Source organism: Castor canadensis, chromosome 11 (genome assembly GCF_047511655.1).
Source record: "Castor canadensis chromosome 11, mCasCan1.hap1v2, whole genome shotgun sequence".
NCBI classification, from domain to species: domain Eukaryota; kingdom Metazoa; phylum Chordata; class Mammalia; order Rodentia; family Castoridae; genus Castor; species Castor canadensis.
Window position 1 is genome coordinate 4,970,982 of NC_133396.1, and position 23,018 is coordinate 4,993,999.

A 23,018-nucleotide genomic window follows, 5' to 3' on the forward strand; every position below is an offset into this window, starting at 1 on the left:
CCTCACAGAGGAGAAGCAATGGAATAGGGATGTATCCAAGGATAACATGAAGTCACTGTGGGATTATTGTATCGCTAGGAGCACACAGGCAGAATTGTGAAGAACTCCAAGTAGTAAGAGTCAGGACATAGACAAGAACCAGGAAAGATGCTAATAAGTAGTTGGAGAGGCGGAAGGAGAACAAGAGGGTGTAGTGGTGTCCTGGTCAGCAAAGGAGGGTATGAAGTCCTGTGGAGTCAACTGACACAAAAGTCAAAGCTGAACAAAATACAAAGGAAGGTCCCAGGCTTCAGCAATCAGAAGGTATGCTTAGTGGACATGAATTCAGGGTCAGAAGACAGAGTGTCGTGGGTTGAGAAGAAAATGGACGCCAGGAAGGAGTGTGACGACTCAAGACAAGGTGATGGAGCACCATCTTAATAAAAGCAGGAAGGGAGGGAGGGAGGGAAAGAAGAGAGGAGGGAGGAAGGAAGAAAGGGAGAGAGGGAAGGAGGAAGGAAGGAAGGAAGAGAGGGGGAGAGAGGAAGTGAGAGAAAGAGAGAAAGAAAGAAAGAAGGAAAGAAAGAGAAAGAGAAAGAAAGAGGAAACCATAAGAATGGTTTGTGGTTTTCAAGGGTGGCTCAAGTGGCACTTCGCCTTTTTCTGTTCCTCAGGCTAACAGTGTCATCCGTGGGCTGAAAGGGTGCTGTTGATGCTTTGCAAGAAACTGCACCAAACCTGTGACATCAGGTGGCCGCGGGTGGGGGGAGGTCAGTGGGTGAGCAGCCCCTCAGTGCTGTCTGCAATAACGCATCTCCCATCCTTGTTCTAAAGAAAGGTTATTATGAGAGTTCCCCGAACGCCTTGAGTACACCTCTAGCATGTGAGCATTTGTACTTGTGAACTCCTCACCGTCTGTGGCCACCTCACACTTGGTGGATGGGAGCCTGGCAGATGCTGCAGAAGGCCTCATTTGTCAAGTTCCCATGGGATGGATGGAGGTGGAGGAGGTCTCCCAAGTCCTGACATCCATGTGTCCCATGAGGTACTTGAGTCGGATGCTCTCATTTCATTTGGTCACCTCTGGCTGACATTGGGATGTCGGATCAATACCTGCTCACACCCACATGGGCACCAGCATTGGTAGGTAGGAAGCACTGTGGCAAGTGACATCTTCCCCAACAGGATTAACCTGAGGTGGCAACACCATTACTGGTTTCTAGGCCCTATCGTTTCCATTGCTCTTAGCACAGTGTTAGCAGTCATCTCAAGAAAAACATGGCACAAGAGGCCTGGGGGGTAGAGATGGGGGAAAGTCACTGCAGGAAAGACATGAAAAGAATGACAGTCAACAAAAAAAAAAAATGTCAGCTTCCAGAGCCTAACCTCTTTACCACCACAGCCAAAGAAACAAGAGATAAGCCTGAACAATCCCTCTGAAGAAGGCTAGGAGTCAAGGTCAACTAGCTAGCTATCTAGGCTGTGCCAGGAGGCACAGAGCACACAGTTCTCACTCTCTGATGTCCTTACATGTCCTTACACTTGGCATTCAGGTTTCCATTTGTGATAGTCACAGGGCACCTCACAGTCCACTTCTTGAAGGGAGCACTGACCCATGCGGTAGTAAAAGAGTTAAAGACAGCCTTGCAAGGCACGACCATCTGGCAAAGTTTCCAGCCTGGAAAAATACTGAAAATGTAGGTTACCCTACAGGCACAATTTCCTAATTGAGCCCTGGCAGCAATCCAGGGGCCTTGAGCTAATACATTGCATCATCCCAAGCTGTGAAAACTTTGGGCCAAGAAGCCAGATCTGCAGAAGGTACCATGCAGCCTCAATACATCCAAAATATTTCTTTTTTTTTATTCATTTATTCATATGTGCATACATTGTTTGGGTCAAATATTTCATTTTGATCTGAGAGGCAGCCCTCTCTATAACTCAGTCATTTCCCTGCCTTCTCCCTTCCCTTTTCCAGGGCATTCCTCCCAGGCAGGATTCTCTTTCAAAAACACAAATGAACTCACTCCCTTGCTCAAAACAACGTCCACTACAGAATGAAATTTAAGCTTCAAAGCCTGCCATCACCATCCAAGGTCCTCTGTTAATCTTGTCCCTGACTGTCCTTTGTCCAGAGCGATTTTATTTTCATCTCCGCTCACCTGTTCGCTTATTCACTTCTTTGTTAATTCAACAAACATTGATTCAGCATCTTAATGTATTTAGATAGCATATTAAGCACTGGAGTATAGAAAGCTATGCAACACAAAAGCAGATTTTTTTTTGGACTGGGGATGTAGGTTAGTGGTAGATCACAGTTGCCCAGCATGTGTGAGGCCCTCAGTTTGATCCCCAGCACTGCAAAAAATAAAATAAAAGCAAGTAACCAGGAGCTGGTGGCTCACACCCGTAATCCTAGCTACTTGAGAGGCTGAAATTGGGAGGATTATGGTTCGAGGCCAGCTCAGACAAATAGTTCTTGAGACCCTCATCTCCAAAATAACCAGAGCAAAACGGACTGGAGGTGTGGCTCCAGCAGTAGAGCACCTGCTTTGCAACTGTGAAGCCCTGAGTTCAAACCCTAGTCCCAAACAAAAAAAAAAAAAACAAAATAAATAAAAGCAGATTTTTCCATCAAGGTGCTCAGCCTGTGTTATACTTAAAACAGTTAAAACATAGTCTGTCCAGGTCTACCACGGCTCACTGTTGCTCCTCCCTGGAGCCTTTTCTGATGCCTCTTCCCATTATAAGGCCTGTCACCTTAAATTAGATTGTAAAAGAACTGGATTTGTCTCCTGCAGAATTGCAAGTTGCTTGGGTACCAAGACCATAAACATTCATTTTCTTCTACTTTTCATGGTACCTGGCATTTTTTCAGAATGCTACTTAATACCAGTTGTTAATCCTATAATTTCAGTTCAATTCTTTACTTGGGGTGCATTGTGCAGTCAGGCATCCTACCCCAGGTAGGTTCTATACACACAATGTGATTTCTTTTTTTTTGCAGTACTAGGGTTTGAACTCAGGGCCTACACCTTCAACCACTCCACCAGCCCTTCTTTGTGAAGGGTGTTTTTGAGATTGGGTCTCAAGAAACTATTTGCCCAGGCTGGCTTCAAGCCTCTATCCTCCTGATCTCTGCCTCCTGAGTACCTAGGATTACAGCTGTGAGCCACCAGGGCCTGGCCCACAGTGTGACTTCTGGCCAAGAAAGACCACCTGCACATGTCACACCTGGCCAAAAAGCCCATCTCATCTCCTTCCCACAGAATGCGGGGCCTGTGCATCTCACTGAGCCATCTTGGTAGCTCAAAGCAGGACTTTGTGTTTTTTCTCTTCCAAAGGGATTTTTTTTTTTTTTTAACTGGATGTTGATGGGATTTGGTGTCAGAAAACGTATCTCCCAGGGTTGTTAAGCACGGATAAGAAAATGTTTGTGAAATCACTTTGTAAATACTTCCCACAGCTCTGCCTCCAGAATGCTCTGAACACACAGGTTATTATTATCATCCTAGCTACCCTCGTAGGTGGTTTTCAGCATTGTCTCCACATTTAAATAAATCCTTCCCTCAGCTCAAATTTGCCTCACAGAGAAAAGTAATAACATCGTTCCAAAGACCAACAGCAAAATATGATTAAAAGATACATACTCATTTGTATGGCTCTTAATACACACAGGCAATAATAATAATAATAATAATACAGAGGTCTTTCCTTCTATTAATTTCAAGTTACTTGGACTCCAGGGAGCCAGGGGTGCACAAAGAGACAGTCTTGTTGCTTAGATGGGCACGACAGTCTCTGACCGCCTGCAAGGTCAGGCAGCTCATTCAACTTTAAAACGCTCAAGTGTGAATGTATAACTTGTCCTCAAACGGCCTGTGCCTGCTGGCTCTGCCTCCCACAGTGGCCTGTGGTCAGGTGCTGTGCTCATGAGAACATGTGACCATCAGTTTCCTGCAGGACATTAGCGGGGTCTCCACTGTGCCCCAGAAATGTGCAACCACACTGACGCCAAACCAAGAGCCTGCATGACCTTCCCTCGTATCCCCAGGGTACAAGAACCCGCTCTGAACTTTCCATAGCTGAGAATGGGAGACTTTTGTGATGTGGGCTCAGCTTGGTGCACTGGTTTCCTGAGGCACAAGTGATATAAAGCAACAGAAATATATTTTCATGAGGTGACAGCAGAGCCAGCTCCTTCCTGAGACTCTGAGGGAGGAGAATCCTTGTCCAGCTCCTGGTGGCTCCAGGCATTCCTTGGCTTGTGGCCGCATCACTCCAGTCTCCACTTCTGCCTCCTCCCTTTGTGTCTCTGTGTGTCAAACCTCTTTTTCTCTCTCTTTTGGATTTAGGACCCACCCTAAATCCTCTCTAAGCTCATCTGGAGATCCTTAACTTACAAAGACACCATATCCACATAACAGCCCCTTCCCAGATTAGGAGTTGGCTGCTTCTTTCTGGGGGCCGCATTCAAACTCTACAACTGGCTAGAAAACAGACTCCTCCCAGGACACGACATGCTTCTGCTGGCCCTGCTTCTACCTGCACTGGCCTCTTCCAGCACAAAGTGGTCCGGAAGGGTCTGCAGTGGGGCCTGCGGCACCCTGGCACACTTCTGCCTTATCTACACACCATCGTTTCCAGCAGACACACCAATGCTGAAGGAGCGACACTGGCCCGCTGGTCACTCTGAGAGCCCAGGCTTGTCTGCGAAGGAGCCTGGCCCATGGACACCGTTTTCCTCGGCGGCAAAGGCCAGCTTCTGTTCAAAGGCTCACGTGCACCCCAAGAAGAGCTTGGCTTCCTCAGTTCTTTTGGACACATAAAGGCCTCTGGGAACCGGCCTGTTGGCAGTCCAGGGGAGAATTCGAGAACCCCCTGTGATGCTGCCAACCTGAGCTCATGCCCCACCCAGGAGCACCCCAACACAGGTTGTTTAATCCTACAGGGAATACAGAACTTTGGGCCCAGCCGTTCCTCCCTCCCCCATATGACGGTCTAAATATGGAACCCTATTTAATTTAGTTACGGGGTGGGAAACAGCTCCCTCCACTGTGAACTGGCCCAGTGCCCTGGTCCTTCTAACCACCCGCTGGGGACACCACAGTACAGAGGAGTAAGTAACGTGCAGGGAGGATATGCAGCTCCCACGCTCTCCTGCGTGGTCATTAGCGGCCTGCTGATGTCCAGCATGCACCGGGGTGCTTCTAGCACACTCACTTCTTCCCATTTACTCAGTTTTTCTGCTTTTTGTTCCTTCTCCTGGCTCATCTGCTTCAAGATCTGCTGGTCCAGGTGTCCTGGTGCAAATCCCATCCCCCATCAGCCCAGAAGGCATGTGTTAGCTCAAGCCAGCCTCAAATGAATTCCCAACAGATGTAGACACCCGTGTGTCCTCACACTCTGCCTAGCAGGCCAACCTAGAACATCTTTGACCTTAAAACATTTCCATATGGTCACTGTATATCCACTGAATTGGCGTGACTTACAAATTTTTTACATAGCAAGTGGCTCCTTAAGGTTATTCTTTCCTCCACTTATTATCCCAAGTCCTGAGATTTATTTTATGGCTCCTGTGTGCCCAACACATGACACACACAGGAAATAAGAAGAAAGAAAAAAAAGCAAGACCAAAATCTTGCAACTTTGGAATCTAGGGGTGACATTCAATTTGTAGAAATTGAAGGTGTCCTTAACTTGCTAAAAACAGTAAGAAGGTTTTGTTGTTGTTTGTTTGTTTGAGACAGGGTCTCACTGCATAGCCTAGGCTGGCCTGGAATTCACATTCCTCCTGCCACAGCCTTCCAAGTGCTGGGATTATAGGTGTAAACCACCACACCGCAGCAAAAAAATTTGTCTTTTTTTCCTTTCCTTTCCCTTCCTTCCTTCCTTCCTTCCTTTTCTTCTTCTCCTCCTCCTCCTCCTCTTCCTCTTCCTCCTCCTCCTCCTCCTTTCTTCTTTTTCTTTTGGCAGTACTGGGGTTTGAGCTCAGGGCCTCACACTTGCCACTTGAGTCACTCCACCAGCCCCCTTTCTTTCTTTCTTTTCTTTAAGTCCACTTGTTCTTACATCCTAGCAAGAAATACTGCTAGGCAATTTGATCTCAATAAAAGGCAAAGCATAGTCAGACAGAAGACATTGAATTTATCCCTTGCTTTTAAACAGTTAAACAACTGTACAAGAAACAGAAAGGAGGAAATAATTTCTTTCACAGCCAGCTCCAGTTTGTTGAAAGGACACTGAGAATATTTATGGCCTTCGAAGACCCTGAGCCTCCTCCAGCAGCTTCCTTTCCTAGCCCTCAGACCTCCAGGGCTGGATGTAAGTCACCTCGGACACCATTTCATCCTCACGGCATGGAACCATGTCTGATAAAGGCTTAGCACTCCTCACAGCTCAAGACAAAAGCACCGCTGAACATCACGTGTCAGCTGGGACAGGGAGCCCAGTCCAGCGCCTGCCTCCTGCCTGTGTGAATACATCAGGACCGGCGAGGTTCCTGATGTTCCCGGAAATAGAACACTGTCCTCAAGCAGAAACATGACAGAGGTTTTGTCTGGGTTTAGGCTGTGGTTATTTTCCACAAGGAGAGGAAGGGTTCATGAATGCCCCAGTCCTCAACAGTAGTTCTGACCACACTCAACAAGGGTGATTTTTAAAGTGTTTCAGAATTGATGACATTTTTTTTAAATTATCAAAGAGCATAGGACATATCAGACATACACACTGTTACATGGCATCTATTTTCCACATCTCCTTCCCCAGGCCACAGCTTTAGTCAGGCGTCCACCCTCCTCCAGGTCGCCAGCAGGGAGGTTAGAGTCTAAGGGGCCCTTCTGCCAGGGACTGATTTAGCAGTGAGAGGGCATGTGACCCCATTCAGGCGTCTGGAAGGACTCTCACACTCTTAAAAAGGAAACATCAAAAGGAAGGGCCACTGCCTCCTTGGATGTTATCATCTCCACACTGATTCCCAGGCTATCACAGCCATGCTGTGTCCATGAGAGGAGGCTCAGGCCACAGGGAGGAGATGCAGAACAAAGGATGTCCTTGGTGACACTGCTGCTCCTGCCATGCCTGGGGTGGGGGGGATCTTACCTAGATTTCCACTCATATGAACTCATCAATGTCCTCACTGTGCAACCCAGCCTGAGTCAGGATTATCTGTTCCTTTAGCTAGAAGCAACAGATGCACATGCTCCTTTTAAAAACATGTTGAATGCAGAAATACACAAAGGAGAAAATAAAAATCACCTATAATCTGACAGCATAATCAGAACCACAATTTATGCTCTCTTGCTTTGCCATCCCTCTTAAGCAAGACAGGTTGGTGGTAGTCATGGGATGCTGGAGTACAAAAGCAATACACCTACTTTTTGTAAAACAAAACAAAACACCTCAAATAGCATGATTTTTTTTTTTTCAGTACTGGGGCTTGAACTTGGGGCCTTCACCTTGAGCCACAACACCAGCACTACTTTTGTGAAAGGTTTTTCAAGATAAGGTCTCAAGGAACTATTTGCCCAGATTGGCTTTGAACCTCAATCCCCCTGATCTCTGCCTCCTGAGTAGCTAGGATTACAGGAGTGCGACACCAGTGACCAGCTAAATAGCACGATTTTTGAATGCACAAAGCAAATGGCTCCTGAAACTCATCTCCTTGGTGAGGGACTCTGATTGCAGTAGATGGTCTATTCTGGAAATTCCTCCCAGTGTATCAGTGCTTCCTAGTGTAAGGCCTGTCCTGTGCAATGGATGCCTTCACCTGCTAAGCTCATGCAAGGAAAGGGTGGTGTTCTCAGACTCCTGAATGGCTGGGCACTGGGAGTGGGAAGCAAAGAGGAGTGAAAGGAAATGTGGAAGACAGCTTCCACACAGGCAGGGTAAGCCTGAGGAGAGTAGGAACCTGATTTGATTTCCTGCTTTGCTGTTATAGGCTATGTGACCTTGGCCAGGCTCCTTAACCATCCTGAGCCATTTCCTCATCTGTAAAATGGGACTAAGAATGCTGAAGAGAGTTGCAAAGGTTGGGGAGAATGCACCCTGTACAGCCTCCACAATGGTGGACATTATTCAAAAATATTTGCCAGTGTTCCTTTATGTCTTTCTGGACTTTCACACCACTTCCTGACGTCTTAGTCCCCTGCCTCCTGTGTTAGCCAGGGTGTTTTTAGTTACAGACAACAGGACCCACTCCAGCTCACACAAGCAAGAGGGTTATGAAAGGATGCATTGTGGGAAGGCTGGAGCCAGGGCACTGGGCAGGATCCAGGAACAACCAATGGGCCGAATCTCACTGAAGAATTGACCCTCCCAGGAAACGGCCCAGTTTCCTGGCTGCTTCTGCTCTGCTCCAGGACCAAGTTCCCCAGGCTGAAATCCACCATGCTAACTTAACACACGCTTTGTCACCTGCCTCGGCCTCACAGAAGTCAGTTGGGAAACAAAGTCCCCTGCGGGAACACAAGACCAGTTGACTCTAAATCACACATCGGAACCCTGGCAGGTTTCATATTTCTGCAGCGTAAGGCGATACTTACACTAAGACTGTGGGCAGCTCAAAAACTGTGGAGTAAGGCTGGGGGTGGAGCTCAGGGGTAGAGCCCTTGCCTAGCACCCTAGCACGCGCAAGACCCTGGCTCCAATCCCCATCGCTGCACAAAATAAACATTTCTGGGCAGCCCGAGACTATGGATGCATTCTTAACTTGGGGAATGAAACACACGTGCCTGCCAAGACAGTTGTGTACCTCTGTCCTCATCCACCAGAGAGGGTATCATGATGGGTCTCTCAAAAAGCCCTGGCTGGGGTCAGATGGGGGCAGCAAGACCAGGCGGCCACATGGTCCATTCCCAGGTGGGCCTGACTCCCAGGCCCTTTGAGCTTCACATTACAACACTTAAATCTGATCTGCAATTGATGACCTCACAGGCTGTACAACTAACGAGCTGAAATCGTCTCCAGCGCAATGAAGGAAGTTTTCAGTAAAGGCAAATGCAGACAGAGGTCAGTTCAAGGTCAGATTCCTGAAGCTGCTTCTGCTGTTCTAAGCGCTGCCTTTTTCCCTGGCGTGGGATCAGAATGTACCTGCCAAGCCTCTAATTTTTTCGTGTGTGAATAATCACGGCCTTTGCAAGGGTGGGTAGAGCCTGGAGGTGTAAGCACAGTTTGGTTTATGTAAGCCAGGGATGACGTACATGACAGAAGTATGAACAGAAGTATGAACTGCTGGCAGGTAAGGGCACTTCGAGATGAGCCAAGTCTGCAGCTCTCTGCGTACAGATGAAGACATTATCGCTTACCTGCAGTGATGCTGGGGTGACCACTCTGCGTTCACCCGGCGTAAATTAGCTCATCAAATATATACTCTTTTATCCTGTGGTGGATTGAAGAAATGGTGCAGCCAAAAGCCCAGTCTGTTCTCCCCCCAGGATACAAGCTCTGTCCTGATTTTCCTGCAGCTAACTTTCATGTTGAATTGAATGCTGACAGCCTTCCCTCTCCCAAAAGCAGCGGGTGTTCTTTTGCAGGTATTGTACCCATGACCCTAAGGACAGGTGGCCTGAGGGTCCCTGCAGGTAGAGGTTTTGTCTGCAGGGTTGGCTAGCTCTTGTGACCCTGCTTGGAAAGTCAGCAAAGCTGTCTTCTGCCAGTTGATGATGTGGGATGGCTGCTGGAAGGTACTAGTTACTTCTGTTCCATTTTTAGCTCCCTGGGATTGCCTTGCCAGTCAGAGCCTGCGCTCCCTGACGAGACAGGAGCACCATGCCAGGCGTTTGCTGCAGATCCAGGGGCAGCTTCTGGGTGCACAGCCCGCATGTGCGCTCCCGGGAACCGGGAACGGTAGCAAGACGGCGGGAAGGGGCATAATTATAACCTTGGCTTAGGGAAGCTCGCTCCTCTCTGGCTGGGGCTGAGGCTCTTATGTTAAAGTGGCATTTCTGTACTTCTCCTACCTTCGGACTGGGTGGCACCCAGAGTGTTTATTATGTAACAGAAAGATGTCCCTGGTCACAGGAATGTTGGAGGCTCACAGGACAGTCCTGCCATGGGTGGAGATGAGAGCCTCGTTAATGAGCCATGTTCCCTCCCTTCTCCACCCCTGTAATTACAGTGACACGCAGTATGGTCAGCCTGAGAGTCTCGGTTTACATCTATCGACCGAAGGCAATTATTAATAATGCCCCTTTTCGTTTCAGTTGGGTATCATTTTTTTTTTTTCAGTACTGGGGTTTGAACTCAGGGCCTACACCTTGAGCCACTCCACCAGCCCTTTTTTTGTGATGGGTATTTTTTGAGATAAGATCTCATGAACTATTTCCCGGGGCTGCCTTTGATCCGAAAATCCTCCTGATCTCTCCTCCTGAGTAGCTAGGATTACAGGCGTGAGCCACTGGCACCAGGCTTCAGTTGGGTATCAATTTTAAGATGACCGATTGATGATCTTTAAGGAAGAAGAGGGAGCCACACCCAGTAGCTATGGAGCCCCTCAAGAGACAGCCCAGGTAAGAGGACTTGAGGATCCGGGCACCGGGTCCTCCAGGTCCCCAAGCCAAGCCTTTCCCCCAATTCCATTGTAATGAAAGTCTTCCTTGCCCCTCTGTCCTATGGAATGTTTCTTCCTACGGAAGGGGCACAGTCAGAGGGGGGCTGGGTTTTCTTGAGCAATCCCTTGGTGACAGGCCAACCCTATGGGGAAAGTTCTCATTTCTGACTTGATCTGTGAGGTGCTCTATAATTCAGAAGCTCAGCCTAAAAGCTATGGAACACATGGGTCTCCATTAGGCTGTCAAAACATTCATTCAGCCTGTGCAGAGAGCTTATTAGGGCTTTTAAAAATATCAGCCTCTGGGAAGGTGTGGTTTGGGTCTCTGCGTGTCCCCAAAGTGGCTCAGTGTGCAGATGACTTAAGGAGAACATCATCTGTCCTTACTGAGGACAAAGAGGAGAGACAGAAACCATAGGCGGTTCCACTCAGCAGACACCAGAGACAGTCGTTGATAGCTGATGAAAAGGAGCTTCTGATTTAATTCTGTGAACGTGGGGAGTTGTTGCCAGGCACAGATGTACATATCTATAATTCTAGCACTTGGGAGGCCAAGGGAGGAGGATCACAAATTCAAGGCCAGCTTGGGCTACACACCTGTCTCAAAAAACCAAGGGCAGGCCGGGCGCTGGTGGCTCACACTGTAATCCTAGCTAATTCAGGAGGCAGAGATCAGGAGGATCGTGGTTCGAAGCCCAGCCCAGGCAAATAGTTCACGAGACCCTATCTTGAAAAAACGCTTCACAAAAATAGGACTGGTGGAGTGGCTCAAGGTGAAGGCCCTGAGATCAAGCCCCTGTACCACAAAACAAGCAAACAAACAAACAAAAAAACCGGGTTAGGGTACGGCTCTGTGGTATGGCACTTGCCTAGCTAGCATAGGCTTAGCCCTGAATTCCATCCCCACCACTGTGAAAGAACTGGAAGAGAATTCCCTTCAAATTCTAGATCAAAGCCCCAAGTTTTTAGCAGGTATGTCTCTGTGTTAGCTGTCAGACTCAAAAAGCACAATATGAAAACAAGGATGAGCTATGAGATTTTAGTCATTGCTCACCCCAGAAGCTCTTGCTGACAGCTGCTCAGAGGACCACCCCCAGCCCTGCCCTCCAGCTGCTATGCCATCAGTCCTCTTTCACCAGGAGGGCCTCTGCTCCCAAAGCCCGCACCATCGGTATGGCTCAGCTCCCCTGTGCATCTCCCAGTCTTGAGTCCTCCTTCATGGAGGTCTGCAGCCAGGTCTGGCTCAGATGACATGGCTTCCAGAATGTTCTGCCTTACTTAGGACTTCCTCCGGCACCCCGACTTCTTCTAACAGCAATAGTTCCCCCAAATGCATCAGTTTTTTTTTGTTGTTGTTGTTTTTGTTTTGTGGTGCTGGGGATTGAACCCAGGGCCTCAGGTAGGCAAGCGCTCTACCACTGAGCTGTGCCCCCTGCCCTGATGTGAATTTTTGTGGGCTTTGGCTGTAGGAAAGTCAAAGGCCTTTCGTTCCTTCCATTTTCTTTAGCACACAATGAGCTGGCTTCAAAACGAGCCTTGCCGAGGAGTGTTTTAAACCTGAGTGTTCTTGCTCTATCCTGCCAAGGATTTGGAGGGACTTGGAAAGCATCTCCCACGACCTCTCTCAGGGCTGATTTTGTTCTTTTCCATTTAGGAAACAGTGATTTGTTTCCTGTGTTTTGAAAGCAAGAGAACATGCTGTTTTGGTTTCAACAACATCCAGGGGTGCCAGAGCTGAAAACACCCCCTTTTCCTGGAGGTGGGCAGCACCAACGAGGAGTGGCAGCTATCCAGAATGAAGGCCTGAGGTTCCCCCATCCCCCTTATGTGGTGGAAAACCAGGGTCTGGAGTCGCTGATAAAAGCACCCTTGCCCAAACACAACTGCCAAAGGTAGACTGAATGGGCCCTGAAGCGTTAGCCAAAGCCTACAACCGCAGGCACAGGCCTGAGGTTGAGAAAAGCAAAACCCACTTTTGCATTTGCCAGTTTGTTTGCAAGTGGTGGACAATCAGACACAGGCAGGAACGGGAGGAAGGGCATTTTTCTGATTAAATAAATGACGAAGGTAAAGCAAGAGAACAGCTCTGCAACCAGGAACAAGAGGAAATCTGTGTTCTGCTGCTTTAAGGCTGTGAACCTCGGGGCTATTGGGACTGAATGGTTCATTTGAAGTCTGTGTTAGGAAGGAAGGGACAGGTGGCCACAGGAATAGTGGGAAAAGACCTCGCTTTGCACCTGCATGCAGCAGCCAGCATGGCTGTCCTGGACCAGGAGGCCGGTGCCTGGGGAGTCCTGTAGGCCAGTGAGAAGGGTAAGAGCTTGGGCTCATAGCAGGAGCAGGAGTAACTCTCCACGAGGCAGAAGCTGGAGAACCTTTGCTCTTGACTTGAACTGCTTGTCCCCAAAACAGTGATAACTGTGTAGCCCAGACCAGCCAACTGCTCCTGGTCCTCCTGCCTTAGCCTCTAAGTGCTGGGATTACAGGTGTTGCCACCACCGCACCTGACTTGGTGAATCCTCTTAACCCATTCTTCATCCAGTCTGCTGTTGATATGTTTTGGGGTACCTACAGTTTGTGTCCCAGAAAGAACCCAAGAAAGGAGAAAGGCTGGGCAGCAATGAGGCTCTGTTGTGCTGTGGGCCAAAGTGGCTCTGACCACACACATGACCAAACACTGCGAGGGTCATGTTCCTTACTGGGTCAAACACTGGGACTTTAAGATGTTATTAGTAGCTGGACGCAAGTGTCTCACACCTGTAATTCTAGTTACTTAGGAGTCTGAGATCAGGAGAATTGAGGTTCAAGTCCAGCCAGGGCAAATAGTTTGTGAGACCCTATCTTCATAATAACCAGAGCAAAATGGACTAGAGGTGTGACTCAAGCAGTAGAGTACTACAAGCATAAAACCCTGAGTTCAAACCCCAGTCCCACCAAAAAATAAATAAATACAGATAACTGAGATTTGACTTTTTTTTCATCTCAAAAACAGTGTGTGTATTTCCAGGAAAACTTATGAAAATACAGATAAGAAAAGGGGATAGTGAAAAATATGGCCACTTATGAATTACCATTCTTAACCTTCTGTCTGTGGTCTGCAGAATAATGTCCTCTGTTCCAGGACAAAAGTTAACAACAATTTAAAGATCTCAGTTTGGTTCTTTGATTGGGGGGGGGGCGGTTTGCTGGGGATCAAACCTGGGGCCTTGTACTCTACCATTAAGCTACTTCCAAGCCCCCACCCCCCTTTTTTTTTGAGACAGGGTTTCCCTAAATATCCCAGGCTGACCTCAAACTCAAGATTCTTCTGCCTTGGCCACCTGAGTGCTGGGATTATAGGCGTACACCACCACACCCTGCTCATCAATCAACTTTGTTTTGCAATCCTAGAATACCACGACACTTCAGTCCATAACATAGAATAAATGCTCCGGTGGGCTGAGCAGGGAGGTTTTATAGACAGAGAAAGGCTGAAGGAAGGCTGGAAATCAGAACAAAGGACAGAAAGCAGATTTGAGGTGGGGGGCTCTGTTGTGCTGTGGGCCAAAGTGGCTCTGACCACAAGGGATGTGCGTGGAGGGGGTGCAGCTCAGTGGTACAGCACTTGCCTAGCATGCACAAGGGCCTAAAAAATGCAAATTGATCATTTCAAAGTTACTTTCTTATAAAGCAAGGACAGAGAGATCAAACAAGAGAAGAATAACTGATAGATTAATTTAAGATTACTTTTTGTAAGGACAAAAGAATACAGGGATTAAAACAGAGGGAACTTCACTGCCATGCTGGCTGGCCTGCTGGGGGATACCAACTCTCTTATTCCTCTGATTTCTCAGAAGGTCACATCACTTAGTTAGCTTGGGCAACTCCATTTTGATTTTTTAGTCTGACCTGTTGGAGCCAGTGTAAGAGTATAGTCCAAACCAGTGGCCTCCTGTAATTTTTTTTTACCACCTCCTGAAGATAGTTCCTAAACCTTGTGACTATGTTAGGGCACAAGGCAAAGAGAAATCATGGCTGCAGTTGGAATTAAGGTTGCTAGTCAGCTGGCTTTAAGAGAGAGATTTGCCAGTGTAAGCCCAGGGTCCTGCCTCCATTGTGATTTTGGTCAGTCTGCTGACCTGTAGAACTGTAGTCAACTCTGTTTTAGCCACTGAGTCTGTGGTGAGTTGTAGGGGCAGTCATAGGAAATGTGCCCATCTTGGTCTTTTTCTTTGTGTATATACCATCAACAACAACAACAAAAATCCCAGAACCATACTGTGATTAAAATCTTTGAATAAACGTTCATGGAAGGACAGCATACAGACAGAAAAGAACAAATTGGGGGCTGGGCTGCAGTTGAGTGATAAAAGCATGTGTTTAGCAAGTGTGAGGCTGTAGATTTGATCTCCTGCACCAAAAAATAAAGTGCAAATCTCAGTGTACAGTTAGATTACCACAGAGAATCAACCAGTGCAACCACAACCCCAATCAATAGCTTGCACATGGCCAGCTTCTGTGGCTCACACCTGTAATCCTAGGTACTTGGAGGCTGAGATCAGGAGGATTGAGGTTCGAGCCAGCCCAGGCAAATAGGTCTCAACACCCCATCTCCAAAATACTCAGAACAAAGTGGACTGGAGGAGTGGCTCAAGCAGCGGAGTGTCTGCTTTGTAAGTTGGAAGCCCTCAGTCCCACCAAAAAAAAGCCTCAAATGAACATGAATGTGGCACATGGTCCCCAAGAATCCACTTACCCTGTCCTCAGTCACTCCTCCCCAAAGGAACTTGACCTTGACATGTTTTTGCAGTGCTGGAGATGGAGCTGAGGGCAATGTACCCCAGGCCCCTTTTCTGTGACTTCTGACACCTTGTCACCTTGTTCTAGCTTTCTTGTTGTCGAGCTTTGTGAATGATACCATGCAGTACTCATTATGTTTTCTCTTGTAGAACTTATATATATCAAAGAGCACAAAATCTTTGTGAGTTTTACATATGCATACACCGGCTCTACTGCCCTGTGAGTCAACACAAGAAACGCGTCCCGAAGTTCCCTTGCCCCTTCAGTCCATAGCCCTCTCCCCAAGGTAGCTGCTTTTCTTTTCTTTTTTTTGATGGTACTGGGGTTTTGAACTCAGCCTCATGCTTGCTAGGCAGATGCCCGACCACTGAGCCACTCCACCAGCCCTTTGTTTTTGTTGGGTATTTTTAAGATAAGGTCTTTATTTGCTTGGGTCTGGCTTTGAACCATGCTCCTCCTGATCTCTGCTTTCTAAGGCTAGGATTACAGGCATGAGCCACTGGCAACCCAGCCTACATAACTGTTTTTCCCAACCTTGATCACTGTGATTTTGGGCTTAGATAAAGGGAATCCTTGTGTTGAAACCTGGTTTTTTCCTTCACTCATCAAAATATCAAAAACATCTTTCTGCTGGGCAGCTGAAACGTAATTTCTTTAATTGATTCTCTTTGGTTGCTTCCAATGTTTGGCTATTTTGAGAATTAAATATTCAAGATGCACCAGACTTCTTAATTCATAGCAGAAGGTCTGGCAGTGGTGAAAAGTCCATAGTGCAGCCCACTGTCTGGCTCTTCGCATGGTGTGACATCCCTGGGATGAGCGCACAGCTGACCACCGTGTGACCAAGGCTCTGTGATCCATGGAAACAGCCATTTTTCTTACAGTCTCCAAGTACAGACCACGTTCTCCTCCTGCAACCTGGCAACCAGAACACATTTCCTGTGTCGGGCTCAATCGGCTCAATCACTGTGGTGGAAAAGTCACCATTCAAGGTTTGGTGTTCTCAGACAGGAACTCTTATGTACTCCTTGGAAGACAAAGAATGTTCCTCAGTGAAGCCGAGTAAACAAGTGCCCGCCTCTATTCTGGGTAAGATGACAAAGTGAAAAGCTGGCTGCTGGCCCGCACTCACTTCCAACTATTGTGCTGTTTGCACAGAGAGGACAGAAGTGAGAAGGACCCGAGGGACCCAGTGGATTCCAAGGAAAATGTTTGTGAGTTGACACATCGTCAGGCAGTGAACGTCACTTCCCCAAAACGGGCTTAGCGTGATACTGGCTTTTTATTTTTATTTTTTTTGATTCAAGACATTTCGTCCCCTGGCTCTAGACCCGGCACAGTGTCCTCCGGCCCCTTGCTGGTCTGCTTGAGGAAGCTGCCCTTACAGTCAGGCCATGTGGCTTTGCTGGGTGCCCTCAGGTTGCAAAAGAGCTGGCCAATCTGAGTCACCTGAAATAGGGAAGCAAGCGCTGCCTGACACTTTGTCACACAGAATACAACAGCAGATAAGTGGCCGGAACTGGGGAGTGACCTTCAATGTGTCTTTTCCAGGGCTGTGATTACAATTCTAGAATTCTGGAATACGGCTGGCTCCCCAGTCCTTTAGCCAGTCCCAGACACCCCTGGACCCACCTCTAACAGAAGTATCAATGAGCTCCCCTGGCACTCCAGCAAGTCCTCCAGTGGCCCCCCTGGGGCCATGCTTGTCTCCTCCCCACCCCATCCCCCAACTTAAAAAATTTGTTTTGAGACAGGGTCTCACTAAGTAGCTCAGGCTGACCTCAAACTTACGATCCTCCTGCTGCCTCAGACTCCCAAGTGCTGGGATTCTATAATCTACCTCTCCCGGCTTAAAACAGTCACACTATGAATTTGATTAACATAGCAGTTGGCAGCTTACTAACTACAGTGAGCCTGAGGTCTCCCTTTCTTTCTCTTTTTGTGGTGCTGGGGGTCTAACCCAGGGCCTTGCATATATGGGGTTGGAGTCTCTTTGATGGCTGAAAATCAGCGGAGACTAAGTCCTTGCTCCTTTCAAAATATGTGGAACTGTACACACCTCCCTGGCCAGGCACAAGAAATACAAGCTAGGGAAAGTCAGGAGAATATACATGACCACTTTTTCCTGCAATGACCAGAGGTTTTATTGTTTGTTTAAATTATTTTATTTTAGTTTTGAATTATCATACATTAACATGGGTACCAGACAAGTATAGGGTGTATCTCTAACACGTTTACCCCTCTTTTCCGACAGCGTCTGGTGGGTTCCATGATTCTGTCTTCATATGTATGTGTGCAGACTTCTGTGCTCTTCACCCATTTTATTTTGAGACATAGCCTCACTACGTAGCCCAGGCTGGCCTCAAACCTGTGCTCCTCCAGCCTTAGCCTCCCAAGTGCTGGAATTACAGAAGTGTATCACCACACCCAGCTAATGATCAGAGTTGTAGCAGGACTGAAATGAACATCATCTTGTCTCCTGTTTCATTTTGTTCACTCATGGGGAGGACCAGAGAGCACCTGAGTGAAGCCACCTCCCACCTGTCCAAAGGAGACTCAGAGGTCCCAGTCCCCATAACGAGGGCCTCCCACCTTCAGGCATTGGGTTGAGGTGACACTAGGTGAGGGCAGTGGAAGAGCACATTCAGTCACCATTGTGTGTGTGCCCAGTGGGCTGGAAGAAAATGAGCAGGGGGAGTGTGTGCATCTGGGGTGTGCATGTGGTAGGGAGGCTGCAGACAAGGACTGAATGTTGCCCCAATGCAGTGCTGGTAAGGACGGGGGACAGTTTGAAACCAAGCAACCATTAGCATGTGCACTGCACTGTGAAACTCAGCAAGAAAGCCACAGCATCACTGTGATCTCCAGGGACCCTCAGTGGCAAGAAGGTCCTCACGTTTTCACACCCTGTCTTCTGAGCTGTCTACAGATTTCTGTTTCTTTCCTGCTCTCCTGGACTTTCTCAGTCTCCCTCTCTCCTTCAATGTCCTCATTAACTGGGCCAAACTGAATGGAAACATGTAATACAAAGCTGGTGGCTCACGCCTGTAATCCCAGCTACCCAAGAGGCAGAGCTCAGGAGGATGGAGGTTTGAAGCCAGCCCAAGCAAATAGTTCTCGAGACCCTATCTTGAAAAAAATCCATCACAAAAAAGGGCTGGTGGAGTGGTTCAAGGTGTAAGATCTGAGTTCAAGCCCCAGTACTACAAAAAAGTCTAATAGATATTTTGTATTTAAATACTTTAAATATTTATACATTTTTTTTTTGGTCTAAAGTCACAGGGATGCAGCTTTTCATTTCGGTGCTGAGAGTCAGGTGCTCACCCAGCATTTACCAGCTGTGTGACTTCAGTGAGTGTCCCTGAGTCCTGTCCCATCTATAAAGTGAAGGATCAGCTGAGAGAAAGGTGGCAAGAGCTGGAGCTGGCCTGGGTTAAGGGGTCCTAGGGGAAGCTGTCTATGTGGAGAGCTTTCTCTCCCCTGGGGGTCTGCAGTAGTGTTCTTGGGCACAGAACACAACCCTGGGGCTGGACACCGTGGAGGGAACCCATAGAGCTCTTGCTCTCTCCCAGCACCAAGGTGGATCCAAGTCACTTCAACCTGCTCTTACTTGTGGGGGGGAAGTACACGATGGTTTTCTTGATTCCTAGTAAAATTTTAGATAGGTAGTTAGGTAGGTAGGTAGATAGATAGATAGATAGATAGATAGATAGACGATAGATTGACTGACGGATTTTAAAAGCTGGGGAATGTAGCTCAGTGATAGAGTACATACTTAATATGTACAAGGTCCTTGGTTCCAGTCCCAGTACTTGAGGTGAAGGGATGTCAGAACAAGAGCTCTCTGTCTTTCTTCCTTTTTCCCCCTGAACCCCCTTCATCTGCCAAAAAAGCAGAGCCTCCCAGAGTTCACCTGTCCTAGATCCCTCCCTGGGGAATTCCAAGAATTGTACAACTGGGAAATTTGAGTCCTATGGCCCAGCCCTGGACTCACCATGATAAGAAACCACTAAACAGCCAGGTGTATGTTCGCCTGGAGCCCCAGCACTCAGGAAGGAGGCTAAGGCAAGTGGGTCATAAATTCGAGGCCATTCTTAGCAACATAGTGAGAGCCTGCCTCAAAACAAAACAAAAAAGTCAGAAATAACCTAAACAGACATTGTCACAAAGCCAACCTATCTCCCACATCCAACTAAAAGTCTCCTTCCCCACTAGGATTGCATACAAGCCCCAAATTCCAACCACTTCCTATAGTCACTTTTTTTTTTTTTTGTGGTACTGGGGTTTGAACTCAGGACCTACACCTGAGCCACTCCACCAGCCCTTTTTTTTGTGATGGGTTTTTTCAAGATAGAATCTTGCAAACTATTTGTCCAGGCTGGCTTCCAACCAAGATCCTCCTGATCTCTGCTTCCTGAGTAGCTAGGATTACAGGTGTGAGCCACTGGTGCCTGGTTTCAGAGATTCTCTTAAGGAATTAATTTGCTGCACACATGGCCAAGCACCATCCAGACTGTGCCAGGGAAGCCAATCACCTGGATCCTACCCCTCTACCTGCCTGTCCTTTCTCGCTCATACAGGATGAGCCAACACCCCTGATCTGCAGGCAGCTGGCCACTGGTCTGTAGACCTGGTCCAAGGGTTCACTGAGCCTTGAAATCCCCCAAGAAATGTGGATCAAACTATTTGCCCAGGCTGGCTTCGAACCTCGATCCTCCTGATCTCTGCCTCCTGAGTAGCTAGGATTACAGGTATAAGCCACCAGTGCCTGGCCCTACAGTCACATTTTCTGTGAACTCTTGTGTACTTGAATTTAAAAAAAAAATCAAGTCTTCTTTCTTGCTAATGTCTTTTGTCAGTTTAATTGACAGGCCCCCCAAACATTACCTTTTCCTCCTTGACCAGAGGGATCACCCCCATTTAATCCTTTGGAGTTAATCTGAATGTTCTCTAAAACATGGGAGAATGGGAAGATGGTATAACAAAAAAGAATGGTGAGCACAATTTGGTTAGTTAGTTAGTTAGTTGGTTAGTTATGGCGCTGGGCTAGAACCCAGGGCTGAGCAAATACTCTATCACTGAGCTACACCCCCAGCTGGTCCATATAATTTATTATAGGCCAACTGGGTACCAAACAGTTGACAAATGTTACCTCCTTGAACCCTTCACTTCACATGGGGAACGGACTCAGTCAAGGGCAGGGACAGCCCAAGGTCATGGTCTGGTGTTCACTTTCTTATTCACAGACACCGTGTTGGACACCAGGGACACTGGTGACTAAGACACCCACCACAGCCTGAAGTGAACTTTCTAACCGAGGGAGACCAAACCAAAACAAAGCAAAGACACAAAGAAGATGCCTCAGGCTAAGGCCCCTGTTCTGCTTTTCATGGGACTGTGTGAGGCTGGGCTTCCTGCTGTCAAGTAAAGTTGACAGGCGGCCAGTTTATCTGAGTGGCTGCCTGGAGCCCCAGAGGACCCAGGCGAACTTGACTCCCCCATCCGTGCTAAAGCTTCCTGTCACTGTGCCAAAACTAAGTTGTTATCTGACCTTCAGAGAAATCAGACAAGAGATAAGATCGAGTTCCCAAGAAGGCTAATCTGACCTCTACAAGGAAAGCGACTTTGACAAGAGACTGCTTGCTTCTTCCAGCTGGAGGCATTCACTGTTCTCCCAGTCACTTCCAAAGAGTTTGGAGGGGCGCTTGAATCTTGACCATTCTTTGCTCAAACAATCTTTTAAATTTATTTTGTCAAAAGCTTTTTTTTTTTTTAATTGCTGCTTTAGGTTGGGAGGAAAGGGAAGACCTCACTGGTGTTGTAAGGGGAGGAATGACAGAGGTGACACCATTTTGGATGAGGGAGGCACTTTAGAAGCAGACATGTAAACAGGGAGTGAAAAGCAACAGGTTTCTCAAAGAAATAACAAGTCTCTCACCAAAACAAAATGCAGCTGCAAGATGTGGGTTCCAAGGCCAGGACGAGCTGACCAGTCCTTCTTGGAATGCCCAGATCGATAAGGAGAAGGACAGACAGGTGGCCAAGTTCACTGAGAAGCTGACTCAGCACCAACCACTTAGCACCAACCAATCGCAAACGTAGTTTCAAGGTTCACTAGTTGAACCCAAGCCAGTCACTGCCCTATATCATCTCCTAGACTTCAGCCATTGTTCAGCTTAGCTCTTTCACTAAGACCCATTCATCAGAGTGCTTTGCTATCCTTTCAATAAACTTTGTGCTTGCATTACTCTTAACTCCTGGTCTGGCATCATGAACTCAGGATCAACAATCCAGTATCAGTGTCTGAGCTGAGATGAAGTGCATGGAGAATGGAAAATGCCCTCAGATGGCCAGGACACAATCAGAGGTGGCTAGGGGACCCAACCCAGCACTGCCTAACTACCATGTCTGTTGTCTTTCGGCCCTGTGCTGAGGCCTCTGGGCCTGCAACCCCAACACAGCATGGCCCTTTTGCTGCCCATGTCAGAAAACACATCCAGGGCTGGTGGAGCAGCTCCGTGGTGGAGCACTTGCAAGGTCCTGAGTCCAAGCCCCAGCACTGAAAAAAAAGAAAACTTGCTGGGTGCCAGTGGCTCACACCTGTAATCCTAGCTACTCAGGAGGCTGAAATCATGAGGATCATGGTTCAAGGCCAGCCTGGGCAAATAATTCCAGAGACCTCAGACAAAATGGCTAAACTAGCTTCAGCCTGGGCAACCCCATTCCCGTGAGAGCCTCTAGGAGGGGTTGTGTGCTGGCTCACATGGAGGCTGAGCCCAAGTTCAGGATCTGGGGAAAGGGGAAGTTTCACAAGCAAGTATTTTGTCCTCATCAGTCAGTGTGGACAAGCAGTTCCCTGAATGATTTTGAAGGGTGATAAGCGAGTAAGCAGGTGGGCACATGGGTATCTTCTAAATCTCAAATCACAGAACTGTTTCTAGAAGCCCGAGGGCAGAGAGGTGTTTCCTGACCACCACCCCTTCCCAGCCCCAAGACAAGTAAGATTCACTTTGGCCAGCCCTCTATCTGTTCCAGGGGAACACTGTGAGCAACTCAGAGCAGGGCAAAGCTGTTCTCAGACCCATGTGAAGCCGAGAGCAGCAATTCCTCAGAAACTTTGAAAATCATTTAGATTTCACTGAGTTGGTGTTGCTGGCTGAAATACAGAACCAACCAATTAGATTTTAAATCTCAGATAAATTTTTCAAATATAGGCATGCCTCCTACCATATTTAGGACTTACACTACAAGAATTACTCATTGCTTATCTGAAATTCAAATGCAACTGCATGTCCTGTAATTTTGTTTGCTAAATCTGACAATCCCTCACTGAATTTGTGACAGTTATCCCCAAACCACTTTTTAGCCTTCTGTTCCTGACAGCCCTCTCCTCACACTACCATCCCCAGCCCACCCTTCCAACCCTACAGGACCCCAAAGCTCCTTCCTTCCCGGCCCCTGGAACAGAATGGGGAGCCCTAGCTCCTCCTTCACAGCCTCTTCCTACTTAGATCAGGCAGTCAGGGCTTTGTTTTTGGTGGAATACCTGTTTGTTTTGTTTCGTTTTTTGAGATAGCATCTTGCTCTGTAGCCCAGGCTGGCCTCAAACTTGTGACCCTCCCATTTTACCTCTAGCATGGGCAACTACTCCTAATTTGGGAGAATTTTTTTTTATTGGTGCTGGGGATTGAACCCAGGGCCAAGGTACATC

The 23,018-nt window shown here is 47.7% G+C and overlaps 1 long non-coding RNA gene across 1 annotated transcript; it reads left to right on the forward strand.

Moving 5' to 3' along the window:
• The first annotated feature begins 8,365 nt into the window (after window positions 1–8,365).
• Window positions 8,366–21,555, forward strand: LOC141413669 (uncharacterized). The gene is made up of 3 exons (XR_012438418.1): window positions 8,366–10,487; window positions 12,183–16,396; window positions 20,554–21,555. It is a non-coding gene; the product is annotated as an uncharacterized lncRNA (long non-coding RNA).
• Window positions 21,556–23,018: the final 1,463 nt, after the last annotated feature.